The 14,392-nt window shown below is 36.0% G+C and overlaps 1 protein-coding gene across 3 annotated transcripts in view; it reads right to left on the bottom strand.

The window, feature by feature from the left end:
- Positions 1–14,392, bottom strand: part of LOC143022248 (protein max-like) — an 84,676-nt gene that overhangs the window by 69,409 nt on the left and 875 nt on the right. The gene's annotated exons all lie outside the window — the stretch shown is intronic.

Raw genomic sequence — 14,392 nt, forward strand, 5'->3', positions numbered from 1 at the left:
GGGTAGAGTACCAGAGGACTGGAGAAGTGCATGTATAGTTCCGCTTTTCAGAGGAAAAGGGAACAAGTGTGAATGTAGTAGTTTCAGAGGGATCAGTTTGTTGAGTGTAGTTGGGAAGGCGTATGGGAGGGTTATAATTGAGAGAATTAGGAGAGGAACAAAGGAAGTAATTGGTGAGGAGCAGTATGGGTTTAGGAGAGGTAGGGGCTGTGTGGATCAGATTTTTATGATAAGACAGATTTGTGAGACACCTTTAGGAAAGGGTAAGGATGTCTTTTGGGCCTTTATGGATTTGGAAAAGGCTTATGATAGAGTAGACAGGAAGGTACTGTGGGAGGTTTTGCAGATATATGGTATTGGGGGAAAGCTGTTAAGAGCAGTCAAGAGTTTTTATGAGAGTAGTAGAGCCTGTGTTAGAATCAGAAATGGAGAGAGTGAATGGTTTGAGGTAAAGATGGGACTACGTCAGGGATGTGTCATGTCGCCCATACCATACAACACACAATGGAAGACTGCATTATACACAATCATGCACACAAACAACACAACATACACTCTATAAAGGATTTGTGGGAAGACCCAGTTTCGGCTGTAGCATTCCTTGGGGAGACGGGACTGCTCGGACAGACAGTCTAGGGAACGACAACAACAACAACATCAACCAAAAAGTAGGGGATATAAGATGGGAAAAATTCACAGCTCAATACGCAGCCAGAAGAACCTGCCCCAGAATAGCGCCCACATAGAACGATAAACTCCATCCGGTGCCCAAACGTCTGCACTTCCTGGGTTGAGGGCTTGAGGCCGGTCAGTTCGTATTTTTATTTTTATTTTTACTATATATTTCTTTGGCATTTATTTATTCATTGTTTTATTCTTGTTTCATTTTATATTGGTTCATTTTAAATTAAATTACATTACTATTTATTGTCTTATGTATTAATTAATCTATATCTTAGGTCATACAACGATGTGTCAAAGAGAACGTTGCCCACTATCACATTATTATTATTATTATTGTTATTATTTTTATTCTGTCCGAATATGTTATTATCCATTTATTTATTTACCTATATTTCCGTGTATAAGACGACCTTTGTATAAGACGAGGCACAAAATTAGAGCAAATTTTTATGAATTTATCTCATATCGGTAGTATAAGGCGACTGCTAAATTACAAAAGCATCAGTGTATCAAACCTACCGTACAAAGACAATTGTTTTGATTACGTTTATCAGCTGTTTTTTTTTTTCGCTTTTTCTCTTTTCTTTCTCATTACTTAACTGTATCCTTATACCAGAGAAATTACTTACTTTATGCTTTTAAATTCAAAAATGAAATAACAAAGCAAATCATGTATCATGATTTTCTGAGAACACACGTCAACTAACAAAAACGATTTATTTGCGTTCCTGGTTCGACGTTTAAAGATAACGTTAGGTATCAATGGAACGAGTGGATGACGAATGGCGAGAAGTCATTTACAAAAGGTGGAGCTATGCGTAGTGCATCACTTGATGTTCTCTGCGAGTTTGTTATTAAAGCTTGGGAAAGTGTTAAGGTCGAAAGTATCGTAAAATCTATTAAAAAATTTGGAATCTAATGCCATGGATGGCACTGAAGATGATTTATTGTATGAAAGTGATGACGAAGCCGAAGTCGACTCACCGGAACCGGACTGGAATCCCTACGATGACGGCATATTTGAGGAATCTTGTGATATGTTCGAACAACTTTTCGAAACAGTGATGATTGTGACGAGTTTGAAGGGTTTTATATAAATAGATAGTTTTATAATGTTTTAAGTTTTGAATGTAATGTAATTTTATTGAAAATAAAGGTTTTAGAAATACGTTTGATGTGTAATATATATTGATGATGATTAGAAATTAAGTTTTATAATTTAATCTTTAAATTTTGTATGTTTTAAATGCAACTACTGTAATATTTTTTTTATAAATAAACGTTTTATGTACTGTAATCCAAAACTGTTATTTTCAGTCTTGAAAATTACTGAAAAGTTAGCGAAAGAAAAAGGTTGCGGTCTCACTAAACGTCGACCAAAGCCGACCAAACCCAAACAATAACGGCTTTTGCTCAAATGCATATAATTATGTATTAAAAATAGCATATGGTTGCATTATATGACCTATTTCCTTTAAAATGTATGATTTGCGTGTAATTTGATCAGAGAAGTTACGCTTTTATCCTCTGCAAAATTTAAATTACCAAAGTCGCCCAACGCCGACCAAACACAAACAATGACGGCTTTTGCTCAAATGCATAATTTTATATAAAAATTAGTATTTGGTTGCATTATTTGACCTATTTTCTTTAAGATTTGTGATTTTCATGAAATTTGATCAAAGAGAAGTTACGTTTTTATCACCTGCAAAATTACCAAAGTCGACCAAAGCCGACCAAATTATGCATTTGAGCAAAAGCCGTCATTGTGTTTGGTCGACTTTGGTAATTTAGCAGAGGATAGAAACGTAACTTTTCTTTGGTCAAATTACATGAAAATCTCACATTTTAAAGAAAATTGGAGAATAATGCAACCATATGCTAATTTCTATATAAAATTATGCATTTGAGCAAAAGCTGTCATTGTTTGGGCTTGGTCGGCTTTGGTCGACTTTTCGTGAGACCGTTAAAAGTACCGTAATTTCATTAATATAGAATTATTCATCGAATTTATTAACAATTGCAATTTACTATAAATATATGTCAATAATATATACGGTAAATATGGTATAATTACCTTTATTACCAGTTCTTATCATAATGTGAATAATTTCCTGCGTATCTTTGGTTATCGGCAGGCTAGCCTACCAAGTCATCTCACGTAGAATTCAAGGTCTGATTTTTATAATGGTAGTATAAGACGACCCCCAATTTTAAGGGGTGAATTGTTGGATTTTAGGGTCGTCTTATACGTGGAAATATACGGTATTTATTATTTGCAGTATCATGTATAAAACTGTACCATATATGTATATGTATGTATTTTTTTATAACATTCTGTCACACATCGATATGCGATGAGATGTCATGTCACTTTAAATTAGCACATTATTTTTATTTATTTATTTTTATTATTTTTATTTTCATTTGATTTAATTTTGTTTTATTCTATTTATCTGGATATTTATCTTTATATTATTTCATACTATAAGTTATCTTGTGGCACTTTTTAGGATTCCCACATTTTTATACCACTCACTTCACTTACACTGTTACACCCTCGATCAACATTCCACACACACCGGAGCTGTTTTATAATAACATCACAAAAATTTATTGTATACAGACGCTCCTCTACTTACGTTCATTCGTTTTACGTTTTTTCGATTTTACGTTTGAACCGACTAAAAAAAAATAGTAAATTTTTTTGAGTGATTTTTTTAGTTTAGCGCGCTCTCCGTAGTTCAAATGATACTTACGCATGACGCTGCGTCCATTGTTTACATGATACAAACGACAGACTGAACGTGCCTTGCCTCCTCCTCCTCCATCTCAATTTATGTTGCTTGAATTTAATTTATTTGAAATTAATGTTACAGTAAACTCGCGCTTATCCGAACGCGTTTTAACCGAATATTTTCTCAATACGGTAGCCATCGCTTCAACCGAATGTATTTGGATCTCAACCGAACATTCAAACACCCCGCCGCCTCTTCCGCCACCCGCAAGCTTCACTAAGTGCTCACACGGTGGCAGCACACTCCATGTTTACACCTAATCGGCTGTTTATACTCTATAGAATATGTTTATGAACTATTATAAGCATTTCCATGTGTATGTTAAGTTTACAGGTACGAATATTGCATACGACATTACCGCATAAAAATCTACGGGAATGAAACATACAAAGCAGGATTAACCGAACATTTCGGTTAATCGGACATTTCTAATCCCCCTTGGAGTTCGGATAAGTGGAAGTTTACTGTATTTTACAATGTTATGTGTATAATTAATTATTTAGGGGTGTTTTATAAGATACGGTAATAGAATTTACGGATGTACTGTATAGTACAGTAACAACTTACGTTTATTTTCAACTTACGTTCGGCCGTTCGGAACGCAACTAAAACGTAAGTTGAGGAGCGTCTGTACTTTATTATAACTATTGTTCATTGTATTAAAAATTGTACAACCAAATGGAACCCACCTCCAAGGAGGGAACGCGGTCCTACTCAGACTATGTATACCGCCAGCTTCCCTCCAGAGTCACATTCCTCTGAAGAAGCATAGAGCGAAACCGGTCAGGAATAAACTCAGGAACTCGGAACTAGACCCGTGACTTCTTTTTCCACCTTCATATATATATATATATATATACATACATACATATACATATATATATATATATATATATATATATATATATATATATATATATATATATATATATTTACAGTATATATATATATATATAGTTTCACTCTCCTTACAGGAAATAACTTCAAATACATGACCACAAGCACTTTTACCCAGACTGACAACGATAGCTTGCCAGTATTGTGTATATTTCTTTTTTTATTATTACAGACGCTCCTCAACTTACGTTTTAGTTACGTTCCGAACGGCCGAACGTAAGTTGAAAATTAACGTAAGTTGTTACGGTACTATACTTCCATATTCAAAAAAGGTGACAAAAAGAAACCAAATAACTATAGGCCTATAAGTTTGACTTCAATCGTAGGAAAAATAATGGAAACTATCATCAGAGATGCTATCGAATATCATTTAGAAGGTAACCGTTTGATAAATGATAGCCAGCATGGTTTCAGACGGAAACGTTCTTGCGTGACTAACTCACTCGAATTCTACAACACAGTTATCTCAAATTATGACAAAAGAAACAATATAGATTTAATATATCTAGACTTTGCAAAAGCTTTTGATACCGTCCCACACGAAAGACTACTTACTAAATTAGCTTTGCATGGAATAAGTGGTAGCCTATACGGTTGGACTAGTAATTGGTTGAAAGGTCGAAAACAGAGAGTTGTTTTAAATGGAAAAACTTCTGGATGGAAAAGTGTTGCAAGTGGAGTTCCTCAGGGTTACGTTCTTGGGCCACTTCTATTCATAGTATATATAAATTATATAGACCATGGACTAAAATCTACTGTTTCCAAATTTGCTGATGATACAAAACTGTGCGGAGTGGCAAATGATCACTCAAACCAATTAGATATTCAAGTAGATTTAGATCAATTACAGCAATGGTCTGAAAAGTGGCTAATGAAATTTAATACAAGTAAATACAAGGTAATGCACATAGGTAAAAATAACAGTAAGTACGATTACAAGTTATTTGGAAATTCGTTAACAAAAGTGGATAGTGAAAAAGATCTCGGCGTAATTATCAGTAACGACCTCAAATCATCCAAGCAGTGTATTTCAGCCACTGAGAAAGCAAATAAGATTCTGGGATTGATTGCACGATCTTTTGATTTCAAAAGTCCATCACTCATTAACAAGCTATATAAATCGTTAGTTCGTCCACATTTGGAATATGCTGTTTCCGTATGGTCACCGAATCTCATTAAAGACATTGACAGATTGGAAAAAGTACAACGGCGAGCCACAAAACTGATTCCAAATATCAAAAATAAATCATACGAAAATCGACTTAAGCACATGAATTTTTTTCCCCTAAAAAAGCGTACTCAGAGGTGACTTGATACAGGTCTTTAACCCCTTCCATACGGTGCCGCACACGTAGGCGTCATGAGGAGCAAGTGGATTCGCGACGTTGCCATATCAAAAAATGAAAATCCATGTGAACAAGTTGTATAGACACGGTAAAGGAAACATGGACTGGAGGTGAAGCTTTATTCCTGACGTTTCGTCTAATGACTTTCTTGAGAAAGTCGTTAGACGAAACGTCAGGAATAAAGCTTCACCTCCAGTCCATGTTTCCTTTACCGTTGCCATATCGGCGTCTTGATTATATTTATTGTAGTCGCCCCTGTGTTTTTACATTCTCCCAAATGCGCCCTGAATCCCATTCTCTGTGGTTTTCAAAATTCGCGGGTGAAAGAGAGAACGATCGATATAAGCGGCGACTATATTTTATGATGCGAATATTATTACGTTACGTCATACGGCTGGCATTGGCTGCTGCCCGCGAGATTTAAGTCCCGTACTGAAGTGGTTAAGATTTTAAAGGGAATTGACAACATCAAAAGTGACAAAATTTTCACATTGAATGAGAATCAGACAAGAAACAATGGTCTCAAACTGTCCGGAAATAGATTCAATTTGGAAGTAGGTAGAAACAACTTTGCCAACTGTGTAGTTAATGAATGGAATAAACTTCCTGCACAGGTTGTGCAATGTAGTTCAGTTCGAAGCTTTAAGAATCATTTAGATAAATACCTAAGTAAGATGCTGTAATGATTATAATTTGTTATATTATTTGTTTTTGTTTTGTTATAATTTGTCTGTCTGATTTTCATTTATTATTAGTTATATGTCAATTTATTATAATTTACTATTTACCTGTTTGTTTGTTATTCAACTATACCTATGCATTTATTTATGTATTTTATTTGTTATTTGCATTACTATTTTTTTTTGCATCCGACCTAGATATGGATCAAAAGGTCTCCTGTCGGCATGCTCCGCCTTTGTAATCCTTTGTAAAAAAAATTCTATTATCGTATCTTACAAAACACCCCTAAATCATTAATTATACACATAACATTGTAAAATAATAACATTAATTTCAAATAAATTAAATTCAAGCAACATAAATTGAGATGGTGGAGGAGGCAAGGCACTTTCAGTCTGTCGTTTGTGCAATGTAAACAATGGACGCAGCATCATGCGTAAGTATCGTTTGAACTATGGAGAGCAAGTTAAACTAAAAAATTCACAATTTTTTTTTACCATCAGTTCAAACGTAAAATGAATGAACATAAGTAGAGGAGCGTCTGTATTGATGGATTGTTTTCTGTTTCCATCTGGAGAGACCAATACACTGCACACACTCACTATTGCCTCCAAAAGTAAAAGCAAAACCATACAAAAACTGCTAAATTGTGCAACTGGTAAAACCAAACAGGGAAACCATGTTAAAGAAATAATTTTATTTGACTTAAGGAGTCGGATAACAAATTCCGACTCCTAGTACAGACGCTCCTCTACTTACGTTCATTCGTTTTACATTTTTTCGAATTAATTTTTTAGTTTACCGCGCTCTCCGTAGTTCAAACGATACTTGCGCACGACGCTGCATCCATTGTTTACATTGCGCAGACGACAAACTGAACATGCCTTGCCTCCTCCTCCTCCACCATCTCAATTTATGTTGCTTGAATTTAATCTAATTGAAATTAATGTCATTATTTTACAATGTTGTGTTTAATTAATGATTTAGGGGTGTTTTATAAGATACGGTAATAGAATTTACAGATTTATAGTACAGTAACAACTTACGTTCATTTTCAACTTATGTTCGGCCGTTCGGAACGTAACTAAAACGTAAGTTGAGGAGCGTCTGTACTCTTAGAAATCCGACTCCAACTCCAACTAAAACCTCTGACTCCGCAACCCTGATAGAAGGGATGTTGCTTGTGAAATTAATAAGCCATGGTAATGATTAAACTTGGATCATTGTTAAAACCATAAACTTTACTGTAATTTCTGATGTCAAGGTTCAATTTTTTTTCCCTGGGATGGCTAATTAATTTCGTAAGTGGGGTTACACTGAAAAGCATCAGAAAAAGATGTTGGTCTGTGCACAGGTGAACTCACATTCATATACCTGCCAAACCGGCTGCAGTCTTTACATTTTATCATGAATATGAGCTCTGGCAATAAAGTGCATAAAATGACTTGGAACAATGTGGTCAGTTAATTTTTTTTTTTTACACTAATGCAGTAATCAAATAGCAAAATCATAAATATTTAGTTAATTTACATTGATGCAATACAGGTACTACAAGCAGCACATTCAAACAGTCCAATTTTGATATCTATGAAGAAGTGGGTCCAGCTAAGTGAGCACATTTCTGCAGAAATTGTTTGGCAGTCTTTTCCCCGGCAATGTACTTGTCCCATAGTTGAAATAGTTGTCCTTGAATCTGGCAATATGATTTCCTCTGGCAATATTTCTCAGATACTAAACAAAACTGTAGGTCGACGAGATTCACATGTTCTGCCAGGAGCTGTACCAGGAGGTAGAACAAGAGTTTCGATTTCTTGGCATGTCTGTTAAACATCCTGTGCCAGCCTTCAACATTGTTATTTGTTCAGACTGGCTGGTAGAAGACACTCCAAGTATCGGGCTTCCAGAGGCTTCCACAGATCCATGTTTTATCCATGTAGTCAACGAATTGCATCAGCTTTGGATGATCGAATGTTTGTGTGATGTGTTTGTGTGGAAGATAAACGAGGGCCATAATTCTTTTTACAGAACTTGTGCATAGCATCATGTTTGTAAGTGGCGGTCAGTTCGAGTTCTCCTATCTTGCGCCACAAACCCTGCGTCCAATGAAACGCACATCCCAAGAGTTTTACATCTGGAAACACCTTCAGTACTGCTCTCCACACGGCGGCTTCATAGTCAACGATGATGTTTTGTAGCACAATTTCGCCACCGACAATCCTCTTTACTTCCTTAAAGAATTCCTTGTAGTCACTTTTCTTCTACTCGACATCAGGCAAAACAAAAGTGGCACTTGCTTGCAGTCATCTCCTTTTCTGACAAAGGCATGAATGCTGAATAACTGAATGAATGGATCTTTCACAACCTTGAATGTGCCATCCACGTACCATGTCTTTGGTAAGCGCAGCAGATTGATCATGTTGTTGGCAACGATGATGTGTTTCTGGGATCCGACTTGAATCGTGCTTCACAAAAAAAATTCTGGCAGGAAATTCTCATCGATCTCGAAATTTAAATCTGTGGGATTTCTTGGTCTTTGGGCTTGTCTGTGACGATTGGCTGCTCTGGCTAAATTATCTAATGTCGTTACACCTGTTGTTTTTGTTACACACACTACATGTCCAATCCTTTTGTCCATTCCTTAGTGTGCCCTTCATCGTGTACGTATATCTGCCACTATCACAAAGCTTTCCTTTTCCTTTTTGCGAACCAGACTTGATAATTTCGTATGTTGTTGTTGCTGCTGTCTCTTCAACCGAAATATCTCTTGGTATTTGATCTTGAAGAGATGGTTCGTGAAGCGATTCTGGAACTCGAAATGAAACTGGTGCAACTGGATCTTCCGATTCGTCAATCTCCATCTTCTCGATTTCCTGCAGTTCTTCTTCATCGGGCATCTCTCTGATGTATTCATTACCCTCTTGGAATTCAGCAGTGAAGGTGGCAGATCTGTCAAGCGACTGGAGTATATGAGATTCCCGGTCCAATCTTGTGCTCTCTGCATCTGGTGGTGAAAGGCCTATTGATTGTATACAGTTGTCACATTGCCAGTCAATTTCCATCTTCTCCCTCACAGCCTTTCTGTACTCCTCCCTTGAAATGCCCGTTTGACAAGTCTTGTGTTGCCACTGGTCACACCCGTCGCAAAGTAGCCCTTCCTGTCTTGGTCTAACAGGCTTCTTGCATTTGATGCACAGGTACTGTGATCTCTTGTCTTGAATGTTCATCTTGGCAGCACTCAAAAAGCTGAGGAGCTTATATAGCCCCTGAACTACAGGCTGAATGCATCTCAATTACTCATCAGAGGTGAGCTTGCCTAATTAACACTAGCTGTGATTAATTGATGAGATAATGATGAATTGGTCACCTAATTAACACTTAATTAATCACAGCACCATACATGGCTGCAGAAAAGTACTTACAGGTTTCAGCCCTTACTAAAAATAATAATCTATAACTATGGTTACACCATGGTACTAAAACTATTCCATTTTACTATAACCATGGTTTAATCATGGGTTATTATTTTCATAAAGGAAGCCTGAGAGATTCCTGGAGTTTGACATGGTAGATAGCATGGTAGACCAGTAGATAGGCCACTTTCACAAAAAGGGACAAAACAACTGTAAAAAGTCGTCACATCTATAAAAAAAATCTAAAACAGATTTCTCCTATCCCCAGGAGTCAGATTTAACATTTATTCCCAGAAAGAGGCCCCCAGAAACACCCATGTTCTGAAATTATTGTCTGATAACTGACTGAATAGAAATAAATTCACTCTACATTTTTGGTGAATTTACCAACTGAGTAGGTAACCTTTCAGTTGATGGATATAAAGGATTCCATTCCAATCATGGAGGTATATTATACCTCCAATCTCCATGTGGCATGTTCCAATCTTGGAGGAATTATACTGACAATTACTCCAAGTTCCAATCGACCAATGTCACCATCAAATGCCTTGACTTGGCATGGGACGTTTTGGTAGTGGGGCGTTTTGGTATACCCAAGTGGGACGTTCTGACTGGCTTTGGCTATACCACATAGGTATGCACTTCCGAAAATTTACTTTTTTTTGTTGTTGTTGATTTCAGCCAAGAAAAACATTTATGTTGATGTATTATAATTAACAAAATTAATATTTTTCTATTGTTATATTGCTAGGTGTCCACTTCTGGGGAGGAGGAAAAAAAAAAAAAGCCTAAGCTAACCTATTATGGTGTTATTCATTTCCTATCCATGGCAGAAGCACCCTCCCCCCGCCCCCGACCCTCCAGTAAATTTTTAGAAGTACACATCTATGCAATAGAAATTTAAATAATAACTTCGTAAATTATAATACATCAATGTAATATACATTAAAAGCTATACACAACTGTAGCTGCTTCGACTGCTTGAGATGCCATCCATATTTTGGTAGATACAGAGGTTGAGGAAATTAAAGTATGATGGAGATGTTCCACATTGTTTTTTTCATGTTCAGGTAATTTGTTGACCCATAAAGCCCAAACATTCCAAATTTCAATAAAATTGAACCAGTGGTTTAGAGTTTGTGTATTTCTTTACCAAAATCTTTACAAATTACTACTACCCTTAATTCTACCCTTTTGTTATGGTAAAGTCTAGCCAAAAATTTGGGATAAAAAAATATTGTTCAAGCTATTTAAAAAATTTAAAAAGTATTTTGTTTCTAATGAAATTCTTTCATATGCAACAAGAATTTAAAGGATTTTTTTTTTTTTTTGTGCCCATACCTACCTAGTTTGGCAGGTTAGGATGGGTAAGTTAGGTTAGCCTAGAATCTATCCTAGTTAGTTAGGCAGGTTAGGATGAGTAGGTTAGGTTAGCCTAGAATCTATCCTTTCATTTCTTCAACCTCGGCATCTATCAAAACAAATATGGCAAATCATTCAATCGCCACAACTCTGTTAATTAATAAATCGGTTTTTGCAACTTTTTCTTATTGATTTCCAGCAAGAAAATCACATATTACGTTGATGTATTATAATTTACAAAATTAATAATTGGTCAATTTATAGATTCACCCAACCATAGAATTTGATATGTGGCTTATGTGTTTCTGGTGAGAAATGTTGTGATATGAACGATGGTGTACATAATTTCTGTCGCAAATGCGTACTTTTGAAGTAATTAAGTATTGAAGTTATGCACTTATGCCTACATCTCCCGAATGATCTGGGGGGACGTGTGGGAAATCGGGGTTTTTGGGTGGGGGAGACTAATAAATGGAGTAATGCGCATTGCCAAACAGGTGTAAAATGAAGAAGACTAAAGAAACCCATAAAAAACAAAAATATCCCATATCGTCGGGTACTGCACGCGGTGCCATGTTTGTTTACTAACGATTGTAAATATTTGTGAGTAGAAGCACTAGATTTAGGGCAGCTGCTCGTGCAAGACTTGGTAACCGTAAACTAAACTAAATTAACCTAACCTAACGGAGGTAACGTTAGTTTACGGTTAGGAAGTCTTGCACGGCTGGAGTGGACTTCACTAAGTGTAACAGATCTAGCAAGACATTTTTCGAATCGTTGGTAAAAACAAAGATGGCTACCACTGGACTCCGGCTCTTAAATGTGATTTTTTTTTTTCAAGTGTTTTTGTTCATTTTATACCTGCTTTGCAACACACATTACTCCATTTATTAGTCTTCCCCACCCAAAAACCCCGATTTCACACACGTCCCCCCAGATCGTTCAGGAGATGTAGGCATAAGTGCATAAATTCAATACTTCAAAAGTACGCATTTGCGATGGTAATGATGTACACCATCGTTCATATCACAACATTTCTCACCAGAAACACATAAGCCACATATCAAATTCTATGGTAGGTAGGTCAAACACCACCAGAGGCGCCACCGTCGATGACGAGCACAATAGCGCGTCATTTTATGCGCATGCCATACAAACGGCCAAATTTCCATACTGCAGGAAATTTAATTCATACAAATGTTATGCGAGTGTATTTACTACGATTGTAGTAAATTTCAAACAATTACATGTCGGTACATAAAAACATAAGATAAACATGGCGGCTTGCATTCAGCAGTAAATCGAAAATTGGTTTATCATCATATGTTTCAGCGTAAAAAATGAGCTAAATAAATTCAGTGTTTTGGCAACTGACCAAAATAAACTAAAACTACTAGTCTCGCGGATTATTCTAATACCAAAATAAAGGCAGCGTATTATGGTAGAGCTAAGAAACCGGTGGTACTAATTAGTTTTTTTCTATCGGGTCGGATTATCAGATAACAACAACATCAACATCCATCCCGCCATCTTATCTATCCCTGGTGGTATGGATCAAACTTCACTCTAAGTTATTAGTGTAATAGACTTAGAGTTGAATTATTTGAACTATTTTCTTTAAAATGTGTGATTTTCATGTAATTTGATCAAAGAGAAGTTACGTTTTTATCCTCCATAATATTACGGACCACAGCTACGATTTGTCCTGCCCGCTATCTATGATTACTGGTGGTATGGATCAAACTATACTACAGTATTAAGTTTGTTACTATTGTGTTATTAGTGTAATAGATTGCATATAGTTGAATTATTCAAACTATTTTCTTTAAAATGTGTGATTTTCATGTAATTTGACAGTATTCGTAGCTGTGGTGGGTAATTTTGCAGAGGATAAAAACGTAATTCTTTTATCAAATTACATGGAAATCCCACATCTTAAAGAAAATAGGTCAAATAATGCAACCATAAGCTAAACTTTTTAAATAAAATTGTGCCTGTCAGTAAAAACCGTTATTGTTTATGTTTGATCGGCGATTAGTCAGACCGCACGTTTCGGCCCGATTTCCTAGGACAAAATAGGCCCGATTTAATTCAATTCAAAATGCAATATCTCAAGAACTAGGACAGCTAGATGGATAATTCAAATTGCATTGTACTCATAGCGACTCTTTGCATCCCATGACAACTACTTCAGATCAAATATCAGGAATTCCATTTTCATGTTAGGTAGGTGAAACACCACCAGAGGCGCCATCGTCGATGACGAGCACAATAGCGCGTCATTTTATGCGCACGCCATGCAAACGGCCAAATTTCCATACTGCAGGAAATTTCATTCATACAAATGTTATGCGAGTGTATTTACTACGATAGTAGTAAATTTCAAACAATTACATCATCAGTTACATGTCGGTACATAAAAACATAAGATAAACATGGCGGCTTGCATTCAGCAGTAAATCGAAAATTGGTTTATGTTTCAGCGTAAAAAATGAGCTAAATAAATTCAGAGTTGTGGCAACTAACCAAAATAAAGGAAAACTACTGGTCTCACGGATTATTCTAATACCAAAATAAAGGCAGCGTGTTACGGTAGAGCTGAGAAATCGGTGGTTTTAATTAGTTTTTTTTCTATCGGGTCGGATTATCGGATAACAACATCAACATCCATCCCGCCATCTTATCTATCACTAGTGGTATGGATCAAACTTCACTCTATTAAGTTTCTTACTATTATGTTATTAGTGTAATAGACTTATAGTTGAATTATTTGAACTATTTTCTTTAAAATGTGTGATTTTCATGTAATTTGATCAAAGAGAAGTTACGTTTTTATCCTCTGTAATATTACGGACCACAGCTACAATTCGTCCTGCCCGCTATCTATGATCACTGGTGGTATGGATCAAACTACACTATTAAGTTTGTTACTAATGTGTTATTAGTGTAATAGCTTGCATATAGTTGAATTATCCAAACTATTTTCTTTAAAATGTGTGATTTTCATGTAATTTGACAGTATTCGTAGCTGTGGTGGGTAATTTTCCAGAGGATAAAAACGTAATTCTATGATCAAATTACATGGAAATCACACATCTTAAAGAAAATAGGTCAAATAATGCAACCATATGCTAAATCTTTATACAAAATTGTGCCTGTCAGTAAAAACCGTCATTGTTTACGTTTGATTGGCGATTAGTCAGACCGCACGTTT

Source organism: Oratosquilla oratoria, chromosome 44 (assembly GCF_046742065.1).
Source record: "Oratosquilla oratoria isolate Oo_2021 chromosome 44, ASM4674206v1, whole genome shotgun sequence".
Lineage (NCBI taxonomy): Eukaryota > Metazoa > Arthropoda > Malacostraca > Stomatopoda > Squillidae > Oratosquilla > Oratosquilla oratoria.